Source organism: Herpailurus yagouaroundi, unplaced genomic scaffold (assembly GCF_014898765.1).
Source record: "Herpailurus yagouaroundi ecotype Mexico unplaced genomic scaffold, PumYag 139, whole genome shotgun sequence".
Lineage (NCBI taxonomy): Eukaryota > Metazoa > Chordata > Mammalia > Carnivora > Felidae > Herpailurus > Herpailurus yagouaroundi.
Window position 1 is genome coordinate 12,912,648 of NW_024412394.1, and position 20,211 is coordinate 12,932,858.

Consider the following 20,211-nt stretch of genomic DNA (forward strand, 5'->3'; position numbering starts at 1 on the left):
TATGGTTAGAGTCTTTTCATATGAGTATACGGCACTATAGTTTGTCTTTTTATGTAAAATGGCACTTAGGAGTTCCTCAAAAAAGCTTGTTCACTAAACAAATGACAATATTGCCAACATTTGAAGGCTTATTATGCACCCAGCATTTTTCATAGTTTCTGGCATGTGTTTTCTTATTCAGTTGGCCCTAAAACAATCTGTGAGGGAGATTTAATCATCCCCATTGTATTGATGAGGAAATTGAGGCAAGGAAAAAACAATTTTTATATAATTTATCAGGTTGGCTAATATACATCGTATCCAGTGTGCTCTTGGGTTTCGGGAGTAGATTCTTGTGATTCAACACTTACATACAACACCCAGTGCTCATCCCAACAAGTCCCCTCCTCAATGCCCATCACCCATTTTCCCCATCCCCTTCCACCCTCACTTTGTTCTCTGGATTTAAGAGTCTCTTATGGGGTGCCTGGGTGGCTCAATCGGTTAAGTGTCCGACTTCAGCTCAGATCATGATCTCACAGTTCGTGAGATCGAGCCCTGCGTCGGGCTCTGTGCTGACAGCTCAGAGCTTGGAGCCTGCTTTGGATTCTGTGTCTCCCTCTCTCTCTGCCCCTCCCCTGCTCATGCTCTGTCTCTCTCTCACAAGTAAATAAACATTAAAAAAAAATTTTTTTTAAAAGAGGGTCTCTTATGGTTTGCCTCCCTCTCTGATTATAATTTTTTTTCTTTCTCTTCCCTCATGGTCTTCTGTTAAGCTTCTCAATTTCCACATATGAGTGAAAACATATGATCCCTATCTTTCTCTGACTCATTTATTGCATTTAGCGTAAGACCCTCTAGTCCCATTCACGTTGTTGCAAATGGCATGATTTCATTCTTCTTCAGAGGCAAGGATAATTTAACCGACTTGTCCTAATCAAACAGCTAGCAAGGGCTGGAGGCGGGGCTTGAACCCAGACTATCTGAGGCCCTGCTTTTAACCACAACTTTGGGCGGCACCAATTTCTCTTCACCTTAAAATGATAATCTTCTAAAGTTAATGAACACAACGCCTATTTTAATGACGCTAATGTGTCATTAAACTTCCTGGATTGAAAAGATGGCTTAATAGGGGCGCCTGGGTGACTCAGTAGGTTAAGGGTCCGACTCTGGCGCAAGTCGTGGTCTCATGGTTCATGGATTCAATCCCCACATCAGGCTCTCTGTTGTCGCTTGCTTCGAATCCTTTCTCCCCCTTTCTCTGTCCCTCCCCCCAACAAACAGGAATAAACATAAAAAAAATTTTTTTTTAACGTTTTTATTTTATTTTTTTTGAGACAGAGAGAGACAGAGCATGAACGGGGGAGGGTCAGAGAGAGAGAGGGAGACACAGAATCTGAAACAGGCTCCAGGCTCTGAGCTGTCAGCACAGAGCCCGACGCGGGGCTCGAACTCACGGACCGTGAGATCATGACCTGAGCCGAAGTAGGCCGCTTAACCAACTGAGCCACCCAGGCGCCCCTAAATATTTTTTTTTTAAATGACTTAATAAAGGGCTAGAAACTGTTCTCTAAAGAGGGGAGACTCTGTCTCATCGTTCTTGCCCTAATTCATATTTGGAGCAACATGCTAGAACCCTTGGAGACGGCAGAGTGCTGTGTATGCATCCAGAGAAACAGCTACTGAGTTTCCCAAATAAGCAGCAGACGAAGTCGAACAGAAGTCAGGCGATCCGCTCCCCAGCCTCCACCAACCACCCTCCTGTTATACCGTCACAACTGGGGTTTTCACCAAATGACACCATCCGCAGAAAGCATTTACAGGGCCATGAGCAGAGGGCTTTAGAAAATTCTACCCCTGGTGCTCCAGCCCATGGCTGAGTTAGAGGAGCTTCATTTGGCCATCTGGAAAATCACTGGGGATGAAGATGAGGAAGAAGGAAGGCCACGTGAAACACACAAGGAGATCAACAGAGAGTTTTAGGAACACTGCACTAACCCAAAGAAAGTTAGCTTTTGCCCACAGCTCTGTGGTACTCATGACAGCTTCCCTGTTAACAACCTCAGGAAGAGCTAGAGACGGCCAGTTGCTGGAAGGGCTTCGCCAGGTCCTCCACGCAGGACTGGGGTGCTTTGCCCCCCCCATGTTTCTACCAGACCTGTGCCAACGCCATCACCGTCGGTCCTCAGAGTGAAGCAGGACAGACTGAAGGCCAGGTGAAATGGCACGTTAGAGTTCCCAACCTGACCTCATGCTAGCTACAACGGCTCTTGGGGAACCTCAGAACAGACTGCTTCCTGAGTCCCACCCAGACCTACTGACTCAGAATTTTTATAAGGCACGTTGGGGCATCTGCACTTTAGCTCTTGAGGGATCCCGACACAGCCACTCCCAGAATGTAGCATTTGGAAACTGCTGCAGTGGGACAAAAAGAGTACTATTCAGTTAGCATTATTAATTAACTCACTATTTTTTTATTTAAGTCATCTCCACTCCCCCCGTGGGGCTCGAACTCATGACCCCAAGGTCAAGAGACACGTGCTCTGCGAACTGAGCCAGCCAGGCGCCCAGAGAGTACTACCTGTTTAGAGGTTTTCACCACCCTCTTATAATGTGCTATCTGATCTCATGCTCAAGAGAGTAAGCCTCTAAATAATTTAATGATTGGCTGACTCATTCATTCGTTCATTTGTTCACGTACTCATGCACTCAATTTTAAGAGCGCCAATGTCACATTTTGGGATGAGCACTGGGTGTTGTATGAAAACCAATTTGACAATAAATTTCATATATTGAAAAAAAAAAAAAAAAAGAGTGCCAATGTGTCAGCCCATGTTTGGGATAAAAATACTTTTTAAATCAAACTTTTTTTTTTTAATAGATGTGATTTTTTTATCCTAAAAATTCCGGTGGGCAGAGAGACTTTCAAACAATTGTGGTAAATGCCGTAACAGATTATTTACAAAATGTAGGGGGAATAAAGGTTTAGTGGACATAAAGGAGAAGCAAACTTTAGCACCTGCATTTTTCCTTTTGGGGGAAGAAGGTCAAGGAAACACAGAAAGGCTCTGGCTCCGGCCTGAGGTCACCTAGTCACTGTTTGCGGCCAGGAATGGACGGTGGGTCTTCTTCCTTTGGCCCCCGTGTACCGAGTGATAGAAGGATCCAGATGGGATCCTGCCTGCTTTCCACCCCCCACCCCCCACCCCATGCCACAGAATGAACTGCCTTCCCCTGCTGCCTCCTGCTGGTGTGCTTTGTGGGATGAAATGATATGCCAACACTGTCCCCAGCTGATGGCACGACAGCTTCCAAAGCAGTGGACAATCGTCACCAAGGTTTCCCTGCAGTTGGGAAAGGAGGCCTTCTCTGGGCCTGGCTCCTCAAGGACACCAGGGAAGAAGGCATTTCCCACCCCAGAGAACAGGGGCTCCTGTGCCCTGGAGCCACTAGCAACACAGAAGTCTGCCCCCGCCTCTGGTAGCATTCTTGTTATTTTTTTTTAACTTTTTAATTTATTTTTTTTAACGTTTATTTATTATTGAGAGACAGAGAGAGACAGAGCATGAGCATGGGGTGGGGGGCAGAGTTGGGGGGAGGCACAGAACCCGCACCAGGCTCCAGGCTCCGAGCTGTCAGCACAGAGCCCGACGCGGGGCTCGAACTCACGAACTGCGAGATCCTGACTTGAGCCGAAGTCAGATGCTCAACCGACTGAGCCACCCAGGCGCCCCTCTGGCAGCATTCTATACACGTCCTCCTTTGGATACTTTGCAGCCTCCAGTACAATGCTCTGTTTACAGAATTGTTTCACCCTTAGCCTGTGAGCTCCTCCAGGGCAGGGATTGGTCTCATCTACCTCTTCACTACTTACAAAGGGGCCAGTATATAGCAAGTACGAGTAAATACTTCCTTAATGAGGATGAAGAATCCTGTTTTCATTTTGGTATGGGCTACCAAGCAGCCCAGAAACACATTCCCAGATGATTTCACACCAGGGATGACTTCTCAATACACCAAAGTGGGTAGGGGTCAATTACTTGGGCTTTAGTGCCTAGAGCCCAACTGCCTGGGTCTGAATGCCAGCCTGGACGCTGGTAGCGTGACCCTCGGCAAACTATGGAATCCCTCTCTGCCTTATTCCCTCATCCGTAAAATGGGGCTGAGGATGATAATAATATTACCCAGGGTTAAGTGACTGACATGCGTAACACAGTGTTTTTGCATGGAGCTAGATGCAAACATTAGCATACTCGTTTTGCATTCCTAGCACCGTGGGTCACTCCCAGGTAGGGAGTTGCTCAATAAGTGTCATCCAAATAAAAGCTAGTGTGCCAATCGAGACCTTGAGATAGAAACAGGAAGTCATGCTTGGTCATCATCCCCTTTGTCCATAGGTGGTTCTGCTGAATAGATCTTCTAGGTTTCATTAAGGGCTCCAATATCTCCCAAACACTGTAATTAGCATCTCCCCTATAATTCTGGGGGAACTTTGTATTCACTGGCCTTCTCCCCCTCTGCAGGCTGCTGGTGCCCCCATAATGCCTGCGCACCTCTTATCATCTACAACCTGCCTCTTAAGACTTCTCAAATGTTCCACCTTTCAGCTCCTCACGTGGCTTCTCGGAGTGACAGCTCCCCAGTCTCGCAAGCTGCTAAAAGGTACTGGTGTGTTCATGGGGGCTTTCCTCATCAACTTCTAAAATAACAGCCCCTTCCTTTAGCCAAGCTCTCCCGGAGGCAATCTATCAAAGCCCCTGAAGATTTACTCCCAAGGAAAGAATCATAAGCTATTGGGAAGAAACGCTTTGGGGAAAAAAGGCTTTTCAAAGTCCTGCAAGTCAGATCCTGTGGTCAGTAATCCACTCTGGCTACCCCAGCACCCTCTGGCCTCCAAGCTTCAGGCAAGAGTGAGCGAGCTGTGCTCTACCATTCGGTACGGCACTGAAGAGACACTCTATAAACTAGGGGACTAAATTGTCCCGAGTATAGTTTGTGATGTAACTTTTGTGTTTGAAGGAGATAGGTAACAGACAGTACTTAAGGGGTACAAACAGCTCTGTTCTTGGGATGCAACTTCTCATAATTTAAAAAAAAATAGGAAAATTGGTTTTTTTGAAACCATTTTTTTCTCTCTGTATTTGGGACGGTATCAGCGAGTACTCTCTCAGGAGGTTTAGTAGTGAAACAGGCAATCCTGGGCAATAAGTCCTTTTAAAACTAAACTAGGGAGGGGTGCCTGGGCGCCTCGGTCCGTTGAGTGGCCGACTCTTGATTTCAGCTCAGGTCATGATCCCGGGGTCGTGGACTGGAGCCCCACCTTGGACTCTGTGCTTAGCATGAAGCCCACTTAAAATTCTCTGTCTTCCTCTGACCCTCTCCCCCAGCTCGCGAGCACACTCTCTTATTCTCTGAAATAAAAGAGCAAACCAAACAAACTCGTGATGTTATGAAAAAAGCTAAAGAAGTAATAAGATAATAAGAAAGAGGATTTTGATACACATTTTTAAATGCATTTTAATCAGTTTTACATTTTCTTTTCTTTTTTTTTTTTTAAGATTTTATTTTTAGGTAATCTCTACACCCAGTGTGGGGCTCAAACTCACAACCCTGAGATCAACAGCCACATGCTCTACAGACTGAGCCAGCCAGGTGCCCAGTTTTACATTTGCTTAAAACCTGAATGAGCACTCCCTGGCCCAGGAGAAGGACTTGCTGAAGCATGCTTCTGGAAGTCTCCAGGAATGCTCCTGATTAACATATCGTAGGCATCTGAGAAAAGACTTGGAGATTAGTTTTCCAGTGTCTCAACTTGTTGCCTTTGGTTTTGGTTTACGTGACTTTTCGCAGAAACTCTAAAGATAAACAAAGAAGTATGTTCACTGAAACTCAGTTCTCCTGAATCTAAAACCTGATTACTGGTTAAGAAATTTTAAAAAGGATACGAGGTGTAAATGACTATCTTACCTACTTAGGTGAACATGAACCCCACTCTGCATAAAACAGGAGTCCTGCTTCAGGTGAGCCCCGCTTCTCTCTCTCTCTCTCTGCCTCTCCTGGGATTCTCTCTCTGTCCCTCGCTCACTTGTGCCTTCTCTCTCTCTCAAAAAAAAAAAAAAAAAAAAAAGTGGGTGAAGGAAAAAACAGGCCTATCTTATCGAGGAGATGGGGCAAAACCACATAGTCAATAAAGACCAGAGTTGAAAACCATCGATTTTAAGAGAAAGAACTTTAAGTATGAGCCCTCTTGCTAAGCAGGTAGGTTGATCTAACAGTAAACATAGGGTTGGGTGGTTGGTTTAGGTTTACTAAGAGATGTGAATTCTTCAGTAATGTATTCAACTTGTGATATGCACGTGCCCTCACACTTGCCTTTCATCTTACTCTCCCTGTAGTCTAGTTGGGGATCTTTTGCCGAGATGCCCACGATGGTTTCCCCGAGCAGAGGCACCTGCCCCTCCCCACAGTGCCCACATATTTGTTCCTCCTAAATGGCGTGTACCTTCCCCCACAACGCACTGTGCCACAACAGCCTCTATGCTAGGCCATCCATTGGCCCATCCCTCCACTCAAGCATTTCCTAAGCACCATCACTGTGCCCGGTCTTGAGAGCTAAATGGATGGCTGGCACCTATAAGCCAAACCCTATGGTATACATACATACATACATATATATGTATATAAGCACGCCAATCCCTATGAAGGGAAATCGTGTGGCAAGGGCTCCAAAGCTAGGAGAAAATTTCAGTTTTGATAAATTTATTTATAATATTTCAATCAAAAAGTCTATAAACGAATTATTCTAAATGAATATATGCACAGGTTTTACGTGTGATCTTTGGCTTAGGATAGTCTTCATCTTGCATTACAGGTAGAGGACGGGGATGCTGTAGTATATTTGCAACACTTGTAGCTTCTAAAGGTCTTAACCCTCGTTTGGCTAAATGCAGAGGAGGCAAGAGAGAGCCAAGGATTTATTAAAATGCAATTTGGAGTATGAGATGTTTTGATAAAAGTGGGTTCGGTGCAGACACCAAGGAGGATGGTCAATTTCAGGGGGTGGGCATGCCGGGAGGTGTGGAAAGCCCTAGGAGAGGAGGTCACGCTGGAGCTGAGGCTCCCAAGAGGAGGACGCCTTAGCAGACTGGCCGGGGTTGACGAGGAGACGGAAGGCATGCCCCAGAGGAGGCTGCAAGTGAAGGCACTGTGGGGATGCAGCCTGGGAATCGGTGAGGCGTAGAGGGTGGTAGGAGACTGGAGGCAAGGACAGGGGCCAGAGCACAGAGACCCTTACAACAGTGCATCTCAGGGGGGACTTTTGTCCTACACGTAGTGATACTTCCCGCTGCGCCCAGCAGTGAGGGCCTTTCAACCAGCAGGTGACCAATGAAGATGTGCTGAATTAACACAGGAATGACTTGGGCAGTGCACAATGCTGTCTGTGGGTGTCCTTAGCCCAGTGATGTGTGTATGCATGTGCACATGTGTGTGTTTGGGGTTTACAGGGGATGTAAAGTGCAGGGCTCTGGGGCCTCAGCACAGCCACCGAGCACAGTTGTGTCCCCAGGCCACAGTTCAGTCTACGACTTGTGTCCCCATGATGTCACGGTAGCCCCTTGACCCTTAAGCTCATTTCTTCCTGCTAGGTGAAAATTGTGGCTCCTTAAACGATGCACTCTCCTTCTCCCTGCCCTCCTGTTCCCTACAACTGAAGATGTGAAAGCTTCCCCAAGGAAAACGGAAACCCCAGGAGGACACTCCCTCCGGAGCCTTTCTCTCCGCCTTTGATTCAATTCCAGACCACGGCTCACCACCCCCCCCCCCCCCCCCCCAGTCCCAGGCTGTGGCCCCACACCTCCTCATCAAGGGGATCTGAGCTCCTTAACGGTAACATCCGTTCCCCCAGTGCCTCCTCAGCACCCCAAAACCATGCTCACTCTATCCCATTACGTTGCAGTTAATTCGTGTGTCGCTTTGTCACATTTAAAAATCGTGTCCATTTTCTTACCCCAAATAGACTGAAGCTGCTCCTGAAAAAGGTCCAGTATCCTTCACCTTTTCAAATTTCGCCTTTTTATGGACCTTCACAATACATTCTTTTGGTTTCTAATCCATTTCTCTAGCTTTATTTCTTACATGAGCTGTTTTGTTGCTTCACGTGATTTTATTATAAGCAACTAACAATCCTCTCTGGAGGTATTACCCATTTTAGGTCAATATGACCAAACAGTTCCCATATTATTAAAATGAAAAGCGCCAAAAAAAAAAAAAAAAAAAAGAAAGAAAGAAAGAAAGAAAAGAAAAGTGCTTCTTGCTTTTCTGAACAAAGGGCTACTATCACCGGCTACAAGTCCCTGGCTTTCTCAAACACTGGCTTCTTTTATCTTCTGATGGCCATTGAGATGTCTGAGAAGAGGACCAGGGAGGCCTCTGAATCCAAACAGAGGGATAATTCATAAGAAGTCTGTTAGCTGTCATGGTTCCCCTTCCGCAGAAAAATACCTTTTTCCTAGCCACGGGCTTTGAGTTAGCTAGAAATGTATTTACCTCTGAAAACGAGGGCCCTGAACAGTCTAATATTGACTTTGGACATTTACAACTGGAGAATCCAAGGCGACAGTGCTAAAACGTTTGATCCTGCAACCTTACTAATCATAATGTTTGAGGATTCGTTACTAACGGCGCTAGCCAATACAAAATCTTCATTGAGAAAGAGGTACCTGGCCAGGCAGAGCAGTAACTGGTAAGCCAAAGGCTGGAGAACACAGGATTTACCTTTTTCTTTAACACTGTGAAATTTACCAAAGCAAAGTCAGCAGTTCTAGCAGGAGTATAAATAGGTACTCTGACTTTTGGGAGGCGATTTGGCAAGCTTTAAGTTGTCCATATCCTTGGACCTTTTCACTTCATTCCTGAGATCAGCACACACGAAAAAATCTTATTCACAGGGAAAGAAAAGCCTAAAAATATAATGCACTGTGGTGTTCATTCCAATTCCATTTATGAGAGCCAACCCACACATACACACATGGAAACCCTACGGATTTCAAGCAATATGAGAATATCGTCAATGGGATTTTATTCAGTTACTAACAACATATTTACAAAACAATTCATTATGACTTAGGAAACCTTTACAATGAAATTTTGATTGAAAAAAAAAATGATGCTGTGTAAAAATTCACACTAAAAAGACTATTGATATAATAAGGGTGAGAGAATTATGTGATTTTCCCATGAAGTTTCATATTTTCTTTTACAATAAAACATAATGCTTTATTGTTAACAATTTAATTTTTTTCTAAAGTTGATTTGTTTATTTTGGAGAGAGAGAGAGAGAGAGAGAGAGAGTGAGCAAGTGAGAGAGGGGCAGAGAGAGAGGAAGAGAGAGAGAATCCCAGGCAGGCTCCGAGATGCCAGCCCAGAGCCCAAAGGGGGCTTGAACTCACGAACGGTGAGGTCATGACCTGAGCTGAAATCAAAGGTCGGACGCTTAACCAACTGAGCCATCCGGGTGCCCCCTAACAAATAATTTTAAAAGAATATTTAGTAGAGTTGGTATGACCATGGAAAGTGTTTACGTTTAATATTAAGTAAACTGTTATGTGGAGAATAAAAAGGATTACCCACAATCTCAGATACATAAAAGAGGAAGAAGGAGTGCGGGGGAGTGGCGGGGGGGGGGGGGGGGGGGGGGGCAAGAAGAAGACCCAAATCAATAAAAGAAATAGCAAACATTTACAAAGTTTACCTTCTTGGAAGAGTTTTGTATAGGTAAAAACTGAAGGTAATTTTCTATCCTTTCTACTTTTCCCTTGGCCCAGATCTTAAATCAATGAGAACATTTACTTAAAAAAAAAAAAATCACTACTTTTTAAAATAATAAAACCTGAGAAGCATTTTCTTCAATTTTGACGCCCTGACCATGACATAAAATGCCATGCTGATAGATCAAGAAGACCCTTTAGAGAGAGCTCAAAGAACATCTTCTTTCTAAATCCATCTAAAAGTTAATACTTTCTTGGGGTGCCTGGCTGGCTCAGTTGGTTGAGCATGCCTCTTGATCTCAGGGTCATGACTCCAAGCCCCACGGTAGATACGGAGATTACTTAAAAAAAAAAAAAAAAAAGTTGATACTGTCTTTTTTCTTGTACTTCCGTCTGTCCCTCAAGCCACAGTCCCCTACTTGCCCTTCTAATCTCAGCTGAGATCTCTATATTATTAACGCCGTGACCTCTGCTAACCCTCTGTTCCCCTATCGGTCACTAGTAAACTCTTATCAGGCATCATTTCCGTTTCTGAAACAAAAGACAAACCAAAATAGTAAGCAAGATGCCCACTCTTGAGTCCAGGATTTATGTCAAGAGCTGATAGGTAAACCTGTGTAAATCCCAATCCTGGTGAGAGATTAGGGCATGGGCCTTTACTGTTCTTGGTAAAGAGAAAAGAAATGGTTCTTTCACAAGTGCCAGTACTCTGTTCCTCAGATTCTTTCTGATGAACTTCTGGAATGGGGATATAAGGCAGGCAGAATAGCGACACTCCCCAAATTCCACATCTTAATCCCCAGAACACGTAAATATGTTTTCACGTGGCAAAAGGGAATCACGGTTACAGATGGAATTAAGGTGGCTAGTCCGTTGACTTTAAAATAGATTATCCTGGGGGTGCCTGAGTGGCTCAGTCGGCTAAGCGTCCGACTTCGGCTCAGGTCATGATCTTATTGTTCACGGGTTTGAGCCCCACATCGGGCTCTGTGTTGACAGCTCGGAGCCTGGAGCCTACTTCAGGTTTGTGTCTCCCTCTCTCTCTGCCCCTCCCCTGCTCACATTCTGTCTCTCTCACAAAAATAAATAAACATGAAAAAAACAGATTATTCTGGGGACGCCTGGGTGGCTCAGTCGGTTGAGCGTCCGACTTCGGCTCAGGTCATGATCTTGCGGTTTGTGAGTTCGAGCCCCGCGTCTGGCTCTGTGCTGACAGCTCAGAGCCTGGATCCTGCTTCAGATTCTGTGTCTCCTCCTCTCTCTGCGCCTCCCGTGCTCATGCTCTGTCTCTCTCTGTCTCTCAATAATAAATAAATGTTAAGAAAAAAAATTAAAAAAAAATAGATTATTCTGGATTATCCAGGTGGGCCCAATGTAATCATGTGTCTTTAAAAGTGAAGAGGGAGGGTGGCCAAAGAGGGCTTTGTGTCTCGAGACCAGACACCGTGCTGTGCGGTCCTTGGGTGCAAGCCAAGAACCCTGGGTTCAACACAGCGAAGTCCCCAGTCCCTGGCAGTCCCTCGAGGCTCTCCGAGTGCCTCTGTGGATGCCTGAGACACACATGCAAGGTGACCACCGCAGTGGGTGTGGGTGCATCCGACAAGATGATGAGCCAAATCCTAGTGGTGCTCCTGGTTTGTGGCTCCCTCAGTCCCATCCCCAACGAGCAGCGGCGTCTGTCTGAGGTGGCCAGAGACTGCCAATGCCAAATGAGCAGGTCAGTTGTGGGGGGGCCAGGTCCAACGGAAGAACCAGTAGGACTGGGCCTCCTTGGGCTTTGCTGACGGTTGTCATCATTGCCATTATTGACACTGCTCAGTTTATGAACTCACAGCATAACTGGGACCGTGCGTTTCCTCCATCATATTTGAAGAGCTGACGCCCCGTAGCCCCGTGACATGTGTACAAGTCATACCCCCGGCCATAGTTGAACACTTCTCAGTGTCCACCACCCACTGCCATCTCCCGTTGCCCATGAATGCCAAAAAGACCTTGGGCACTTTATGGGGCGCCTGGCTGGCTCGATCAGTAGAGCTTGATCTCGGGATTGTGAGTTTGAGCCCCACACCGGGTGTAGATTACTAATAAATAAGTAAGAAAATAAAATAAAATAAAATAAAATAAAATAAAATAAAATAAAATAAGAAAGATGCTGAGCACTTTCTAGAAACTGCATCTCAGGGCATTCTTTCTGGTATTCCCAGGAAGCATCTACCTACATAGCCAGATGAATGGGTAGCATGTGCCTCTAAGAACTCTTGTGATTCTTCAGTGGGAAAGCAAATATGCTGTAATGGGAATTTCGGCATTATCTCCTTTGAAAGACTAGATGTTAGACAAGTACAAATTAACCATCTGGCCTGTGGGGCATTTCCAGTACAGGTGGTATGGCTTTGCTAGACATATTTAATCAGCTGGGAATAGTTAATCTCGAAATACTTCATCTCTTTGACTTCCCAGTTTATCTTTAAGAGAATAAGACGGCGTTTGGGATCTGAAAAAATAAATAAATAAAAGTGGAACAGGCTGGAAGAAGAGGAAGTCAGAGTGATGAGATGTGAGAAGAACTTAACCCACAATTGGTGGCTTTGAAGATGGAGGAAGGGAGTCATGAGACAAGGAATACGGGCAGCGTCTAGAGTCTGGAAAAGGCAAGGAGACGAATTCTCCCCTAGAGCCTCCAGAAAGGAATGAAACCCTAAAGACACCTTGAGGTTAGCCCAGGGAAGTCGTGTTAGACTGCCGACCGATGGAACATTAGGGTAATAAAGTTGGGTTGCTTTAAACCAACAAATTTGTGATAAATCATTACAGCAGCAATAGAAAACTCACAGAGCACATAAAGCTACAGAATGAAAGCAGAGAACAAATATAGGCTGATTCACTTTCAACTAAAGTTAAAAAATAAAAAGTGCTTTAAATATCTCAAAATTGACCCAATATCAAACTGAATGATTGAAGAAGATAAAATCTTCTGTTTTGGGTCTTTTACAATAGGATGAAGGCAGGAGACTGTCAATTTTCCAGCCCTGATTTCTAAGCAATCTAGTACTTTTTTTTTATGTTTATTTTTTTTTCTTTTTTTCAACGTTTTTGGTTTTTTTTTTTTTTTGGGGGACAGAGCCACCGCGCCCGACCGGGGGAGGGGCAGAGAGAGAGGGAGACACAGAATCGGAAACAGGCTCCAGGCTCCGAGCCATCAGCCCAGAGCCTGACGCGGGGCTCAAACTCACGGACCGCGAGATCGTGACCTGGCTGAAGTCGGACGCTTAACCGACTGCGCCACCCAGGCGCCCCATATGTTTATTTATTTTTGAGAGAGAGAGGGAGAGAGACACAGCACCAGTGGGGGAGGGGCAGAGAGAGAGAGAGAGAGAGAGAGAGGGAGACACAGAATCTGTACTAGACTCCAGGCTCTGAGCTATCAGCACAGAGCCTGATGCAGGGCTCAAACTTAAGGACTGCAAGATCATGACCTGAGCCGGAGTGAGATGCTCCTCACTCACAGCATGGAGCCTGCTAGGAATTCTCTCCCTCCCTCTCTCTCTCTGCCCCTCCCCCACTCACTTTCTCCAAATAAATAATAAACTTTTGAAAAATATAGGGGGAGGGGCACCTGGGTGGCTCAGTCGGTGAAGCGTCCAACTTTGGCCCAGGTCATGATCTCAAGGTCCATGGGTTCAAGCCCCACTTTGGGCATTGTGCTGACAGCTCTGAGCCTGGAGCCTGCTTCAGATTCTCTCTCTCTCTCTCTCTCTCTCTCTCTCTGCCTCTCCCCCACTCATGCTCTGTCTCTCCCCATCTCTTAAAAATGAATAAGCATTAAAAAAATTTTTTTTAAATATATAAGGGGTGCCTGAATGGCGTAGTCAGTTAAGCATCTGACTTCAGCTCAGGTCATGATCTCATGGTTCATGGGTTGGAGCCCATGTCGGGGTTGAACCATATATATATATGGTCCAAAAGGTCAGTAATGCTGTGGTTGAGAACCCTGGTCTAAAGGCAGACTGGAGAAACTATATCCTTGTTTAATAAGGAAGATATTTCTTTCATTCTGAAACCGGCTAGAGGAAGGTGGATGCGTCATCAACACAAGGAAGAACTTTTTAATGATCAGGCTGTTTGTGACGTATACCTTACAGTGTGGAGAGAGTCGTCTGTCATGAGAAGGGTTCAAGCATTGCTAACTGGCCCTCTGCCAGGGACACTGGAAAAGGGGTCGATGCATTGGTTCTGGCTGGACTCCGAGGTTCCATCTTCTTCTAAGATATAGGACTCCTTTTAAAAGCATCAGCAAAGGGGCATCTGGGTGGCTCAGTCGGTTAAGCATCTGACGTCAGCTCAGGTCATGATCTTGGGGTTTGTCAGCTCGAGCCTTGCGTCGGGCTCTGTGTTGACAGCTCAGAGCCTGGCGCCTGCTGCAGATCCTGTGTCCCCTCTCTCTGTGGCCCTCCCCTGCTCACACTCTATCTCTCTCTCAAAAATAAATAAACATTAGAAAAATGTTTAAAAAACTTAAAAATAATAAAAGTAAAAATAAAAGCGTCAGTAAAAAGTTCTTGCCTCAGACTTGCTAGTACTGAAACTCAAAAAGAAAAAAGATAGTACCTAATCTATTAATATCATTTTTGCTCTGTCGTTTTAGCTAAGGGAATCAACACTTCATCTGGACATTGTCTCAAATGAATGCAAGACTCTCAAGGGACTTCTGCAAAGTCTCTAAAGCCTCTTATCTTGGGCACAGCAGACACAACTCTTGGGTAATCATTTCACAACCCAAGAAAAACGATAGATTCCAAAAAGCAAGATAAGGAGCAGTTCCCTGTTGTGCGAGTAATTTAATAAAACATACGCTCATAAGCGTAAGCACTGAACAGCTGCAAACAAAACACGATGAACTGATTCTACTCACACGTTGAAAATGTGCACTCACCTGCATCTGGTTTCCAAATGTTTGGTGCCCTACATGGCTTCCAGGCCACAAATGTTAACAGTTACCTAAGATCGCTGGACAGTTTGCGGCCGCGCTAGAAGCATATCGGTATATTCCACCCCGGTTAAACCCCACCTCACTGAACTGGTCAGGTTTTGAGGGCTTCAACAAATGACAGTTTATGCAGAAGGACGATCGCTGAACAATAACCAGACTGATAAGGGAACAAGGCAACAAATCAAAAGAAGAGCTGTTCAAGGCACCAGGGATGCTTACTCTGGGGGAGACACGGATGGCACATGGCCGCCATAGTTCCATGGAAAGAGGACATGTTCTATATACACCCAGACTGGAGAACTCTGTATCAGCAGCCTTTCAACAGTTACCATGTTCAATCAGAGGAGCAATGTAAATGCAGGTCTGGGGACTCCTAGCAAAGACACTGAAAAGGGGACTGTTGCATTGGCTAGAGGTAGAAATGGGATGCACAGGCTGGGCTAGGTAACCCTAAACCTGAGGTTTAAGATCAGAAGTCTGCAAGGGCCAGCCAGGTAACTCAGATGAGCTAAACGGGACGTGCGAGAAAGGAAAAAACAGTGGTGGGGACAGGGGCAAACAAGACCAGCTGAAAAGGAACACCACCACCCTGTTCCAGTTGATTGCTCTCATGTAAGGTTGATAGCTCCATGGTACTAGATTTTCTTCTTTCCAAGAAAAGCCGGGAAACCGTATTTGTATGTACAATCTACTGACTCTATTGATTTTTAAAGGATAGTGGCTAATTCAACATTTCAAAACATTACGGAAGTCAAAGAGAATAATTAGTCGTCTCTAGGAGAAACTATAATCTCTCCCTCAAAGATGCCCCCATTGGGGCGCCTGGGTGGCTCAGTTGGTTAAGCGTCCGATCGGCTCAGGTCATGATCTCATGGTCCGTGAGTTCGAGCCCCGCGTCGGGCTCTGTGCTGGCAGCTCAGAGCCTGGAGCCTGCTTCGGATTCTGTGTCTCCCTCTCTCTCTGGCCCTCCCCCGTTCATGCTCTGTCTCTCTCTGTCTCAAAAATAAATAAACATTAAAAAAAATTAAAAATAAATAAATAAATAAAAAAGAATGATTTAAAAAAAAAAAAAAAAGATGCCCCCATTACTCCCAACCCCAAGGGGAGATACAGATCCCACAATTATTGTCATATTTTGCCTGCAGTTTGAATCACCAGACTGGCCACTTCAAGCTAAAATCAGATGCCCCAGCCAATAAATAATTCATGGGGTCTGGGGCGCCTGGGTGGCTCAGTCGGTTGAGTGTCCGACTTCGGCTCAGGTCATGATCTCCCGGTTTGTGAGTTCAAGCCCCACGTCCGGCTCTGTGCTGATAGCTCGGAGCCTGGAGCCTGCTTCCGATTCTGTGTCTCCCTCTCTCTCTGCCCCTCTCCTGCTCGTGCTCTGTCTCTCTCTCTCAAAAATAAATAGACATTAAAAAAATAATTAATGGGGTCTGGCAAATGAAGATAAATGACAGCCCATTCCCAGAGCAGAATCCTCCACTGCACACAGTGTAAATGAGGAAGGACTTCTATTTCCTTGTAAACAGATACATCTCCTCTTAGTATGTTGCATGTCAAAATGAGGCAGGAAAGAGAAATAGCGTTGCCTCATTGTGGCAGTTAGTTGTCCCGTCCCTGAGACGGTCATCCCTACCCCAGTTGGTAAACAACTTTGAAACTCCTCCCTGGCCCTCTAATATTTAGTCAGTGATCAATCAGGGAAAGTTCAAGAGTCCCCTCTGAGAGAGAATGCTTCACTAAGGGAAGCAATTCCTATTCAACTCTGGGTCACAGCCCTCTCCAGAAATTCTGCTGCCACATATAGACTTTCAATTATCAACAGACCTTTGCACTCAGATCTCTGCATACAGCCCTATCCAGGACAAAAGGAAATCTGCTAACTTCCTTGTGAACTGTTTTCAGATTCAAATACTCTGTTTTGAACTTTACCTGATCACATTCGACTCCTCACAGTAAGTCAGTTATTACACTAGCATCCTTTTACTCCACTCTGAGATGGCGCGTTTAATTGGTAACTCTTAGTTGAGATATTCCAATCTTCTGAGCAGATCAAAGTATTTTTTATGTGCAATACACATAATTTATTGTAACGAGTAAAGTAAGTGAAAAGAATGAAATCTATGGTAAACTTTTTGAAAACGAAGCACAGAAAATTCCAAGTAACGCGGCATTAGCAAATAATGCCAGTAATAAAGCCTTACCTCACCCTTAAGAGCATAATCAATCGCTAGCTTATTGATTTTTACAAGCTAAGTGGACCAGGCGTAGCAATGGCATCCCCACCAAGCAGAAGGGAAGTTTGAGAGAAAAACATTAAGGAACTTCCTACTCTGCTTCCCCAAACAGCTTCTGCCCACCTACGGCTACCGTCATCTTCTAGGTCACCATAAAAAGCCTGGGGCTAGTCTCCTTCTTGCTCTTCTTTCCCTGCAATCCATTCTTCACAAGGCACCGAGAGTAACTTCTGAGGAAACATTAAGTCTATTATGGCACGCCCCTGCTTTCGGTTTACCACTGCCCTTGAAGTCCAGACAGTGTGCCCGAGCCCAAGAGGCTCTGCATGACCTGGCCCCTGGCCCTCAACCTGACTCTCTTCCCTCACCCTGTTCCAGCCACGCTGCCCTCCGACTATGTCTGGAACACACTGAGCTCGTGGTCAGAGCTGTGTGATTGCGGTTCCTTCACCAGAACAATCTGTCAATGTTCTGGGAGCTCATCTCCAGGCCATCTCTCAGAAAAATCTCTCCTTAAAACCCAATCTAAGAAGCTGGGCCTCTCCCACCATCTCTGTCTCTCTCTCTCTCTCTCTGTCTTCCTCCCTCCTTCTTTCTCTCTTTCTCTCACACACACACTCATCACAGTACTCTACCACAGCACTCTGTTGCCTTTGCTTTAAAACACCTAGTGGTATCTGAATTTACCTTGCTCATCCCTCGATTCTAGAAGGTGAACTCCCTAAGAACAGAGACCACATCTGTCTTTTTCACTGCTCTATACTCAGTGCCAGGCACACAGTAGGTGCTCAATAAATATTTCTTGACATCAATGAAGGAATGCACAAACTTGTATGAGGAATCCACTAGCCCATTGAATCCAATCACTATTGATTCTTATGGCTGATTTTTTTCTTTCTCAACTAAGTTTCTTTTTTTAAAAAAAATGACAAGCCCACATATATTAGACTGTTTCGATTAGTGTGCTATGAGTCATACCTGTAAAATGGAGCAAAGTGACAGTGAAGGTACATAGTAAGTGCCTGGCTTCATAGAGAGAGGCGGTAAGAATCTGCTGCCCATCCCTTCAAAACACAAAGGTTCCTCAGAATTCTGGTACAATGCACTTTTAGAACCAGACATTCCCCTTCAATTGCCCTTCACTCAATACTTTCTCTTCAATGCTTCACTTCAATGTAAATTTCTCAATACCTCCAGAGGTCAGTCTAGCCAATAACCATGGATCTTGGGGGAAAAAAAAGGTTCATCAACCTTCAGATGAATCAAAGTACAAATAACCTGACGATCACCTTCCTTTCCAGGAAATAATCCATTTTCTGGGGTGTCACTGAAAGGAATACAGATTCCCAAGCTCCGGTGACATTCCCAAGGGTTCCACTCGTGTTGCTCAGGTACCTAGTCGGCACTTGTCTCAATGCTCTACGATGAGACTCTCAAACAGTATGGTAAAACCTAACTGGGTAGGGAAGGCGTACTCCTCACTACTGAAGTTCAAAGGGCACAGACATACAATGGACAGGAAATGAGGAACCAGCTGTCCAGGGCTCTCTTTACAGGAAAGCCTTGGGGTGCTGGGCAAACCCCTTCGACACCTCGGAAAGGATTTCTCTACTGTAAAATGAGTGGCTGAACCAGATTAATATCCCCCACAATTCATAGTGTCCGCCTTGAGTACAAAGGGTCCCGTTCAATGAAGAGCATCACCATGCCATCCACGGCGGCAACCCCTGCCCGAATGTCTGGGGAAGGGAGAGAACCTACAGTGCCCACACGCAATGAGTGGACGCTGGGAAATCCAAGGAGGTAGGTTCTCACCAGCTTCTAGGGGACCACCAGAATTCCCTCCCTGAGGAGATCTGTGGGGTGCTAGCAGCTCACCAGTCCCTTGTCGTGGCCAATACTTAATGCCCTGGTCTCTTGAGTTCAAGGGGAGCCCAAGATTTGGTCCTGAGCCTTTTGGGATTGTCAACACTTTAAGGGATACACTTTCCAGCTCCTACTCCCATACCAGTCTCCCAGCTCAGGATTCTCGCCTAGGTCAAAGGTAATTTGCACAAGTCTGATTTGTTCACACAAATCTCTCCCAAACCTGAGCTCACGTGTCCTTCAAGAATGGTGAGCTCCCCTTTATGAACCCTACACACCTCTCCCTCCTCCTGCCTCATCACCTCTGCAGCGACCGCAAGAACCAAAGACCTGAATGAAAGCCTGACCTTTTCCTTCTCTGGGGCTAGAAACTTCTACCAGAAGCTCCAGAGTATGATGGGAGGAGAATGCTCTCTGCTGTCTGGTTTCGTGTGACTTTTTACAAGCAAGCTTCCCCTTTACTCTGGGTAGAGCCGGGGTGATGGTGTCTGGAGGGGGGCGGGGCGGCGGGGGGAGGCGTGGGACCCGCGGAGCCTGTGAGCAAAGCAAAGGCAGTGCTTTTTATTATCCTAGTGGTACGGCAGCTACTCGGAACTGGTCTGGAAAACGCCACACGCCCCAAAGAGAAGTGTCCGTTTTGTCCCAGCACAGGAGACCTAGAGATGAGAAACCTCCCCGTGTCCCCTGATTCCCTCTGGGCACCGAATTCTTAGGTTAGGAGGGTTGCCTCCTCGGGGGGGGGGGGGGGAACAGGCGTGGGAGAACTGGGCTCCAATTCCGTGACCCTCCCCGCAAAGATCCCAGCGCGCTGTCGCCAGGCGGCAGGGACGGCGAGCCCACCCCGGGCAGGACGCGGCGCGGCTCCCCCCCTCCCCCCCACCCTCCAGACGCCAGTGGCCGTGGCCGCTCCGGGATCGCCGGCCTCCCGCGCCGGGGCCGCGAGGGTCCGGCACGAGCCCGGCGCGCCCCGCGTTCGCTCCTCACCCGGGCGCTGCGGTGAGCTGCTCGTCTGAACCAGGAGCCCTGGACCGCTCCTCGCCGCCAGCGCTGCAGTTCCCCCGGGGCGCGCGGCGGGCGGGTGGGCTGCCCGCGGGTTTTGCCCTCGGTCCGCCCCGGTGGGGGGTGGGGAGGGACGGGGCGGAGCGGAGCGTGTGGCCGCCGGCCTCCCATAGGCAGACGCGCGTGGGAAGCCAGCGCGCTCGGGCGCACCCAGCCCCCTCCCCGCGGCCCCGGGGTCCCGCACCCCGCACCCGCTGGATAACGCAACACGCCCCGGGGACGGACCCTAACATGCCTCGGGTGGGTGCTGTGCCGCCCAATTTCTGTTCCCAGACTCCAGCCTGATCAGATCCGCTCCCTGCTGCAGTCC

The 20,211-nt window shown here is 46.6% G+C and overlaps 1 protein-coding gene across 2 annotated transcripts in view; it reads right to left on the reverse strand.

Annotated features, from left to right (window-relative positions):
• Positions 1-19,969, reverse strand: part of PLA2G7 (phospholipase A2 group VII) — a 39,883-nt gene extending 19,914 nt beyond the window's left edge. For both annotated transcript variants that reach the window (XM_040473694.1, XM_040473693.1), the window contains exon 1: positions 19,827-19,969. The gene's annotated coding sequence lies outside the window, so the exon portion shown is untranslated. The remainder of the gene's footprint in view (positions 1-19,826) is intronic.
• Between the last annotated feature and the right edge of the window lie 242 nt (positions 19,970-20,211).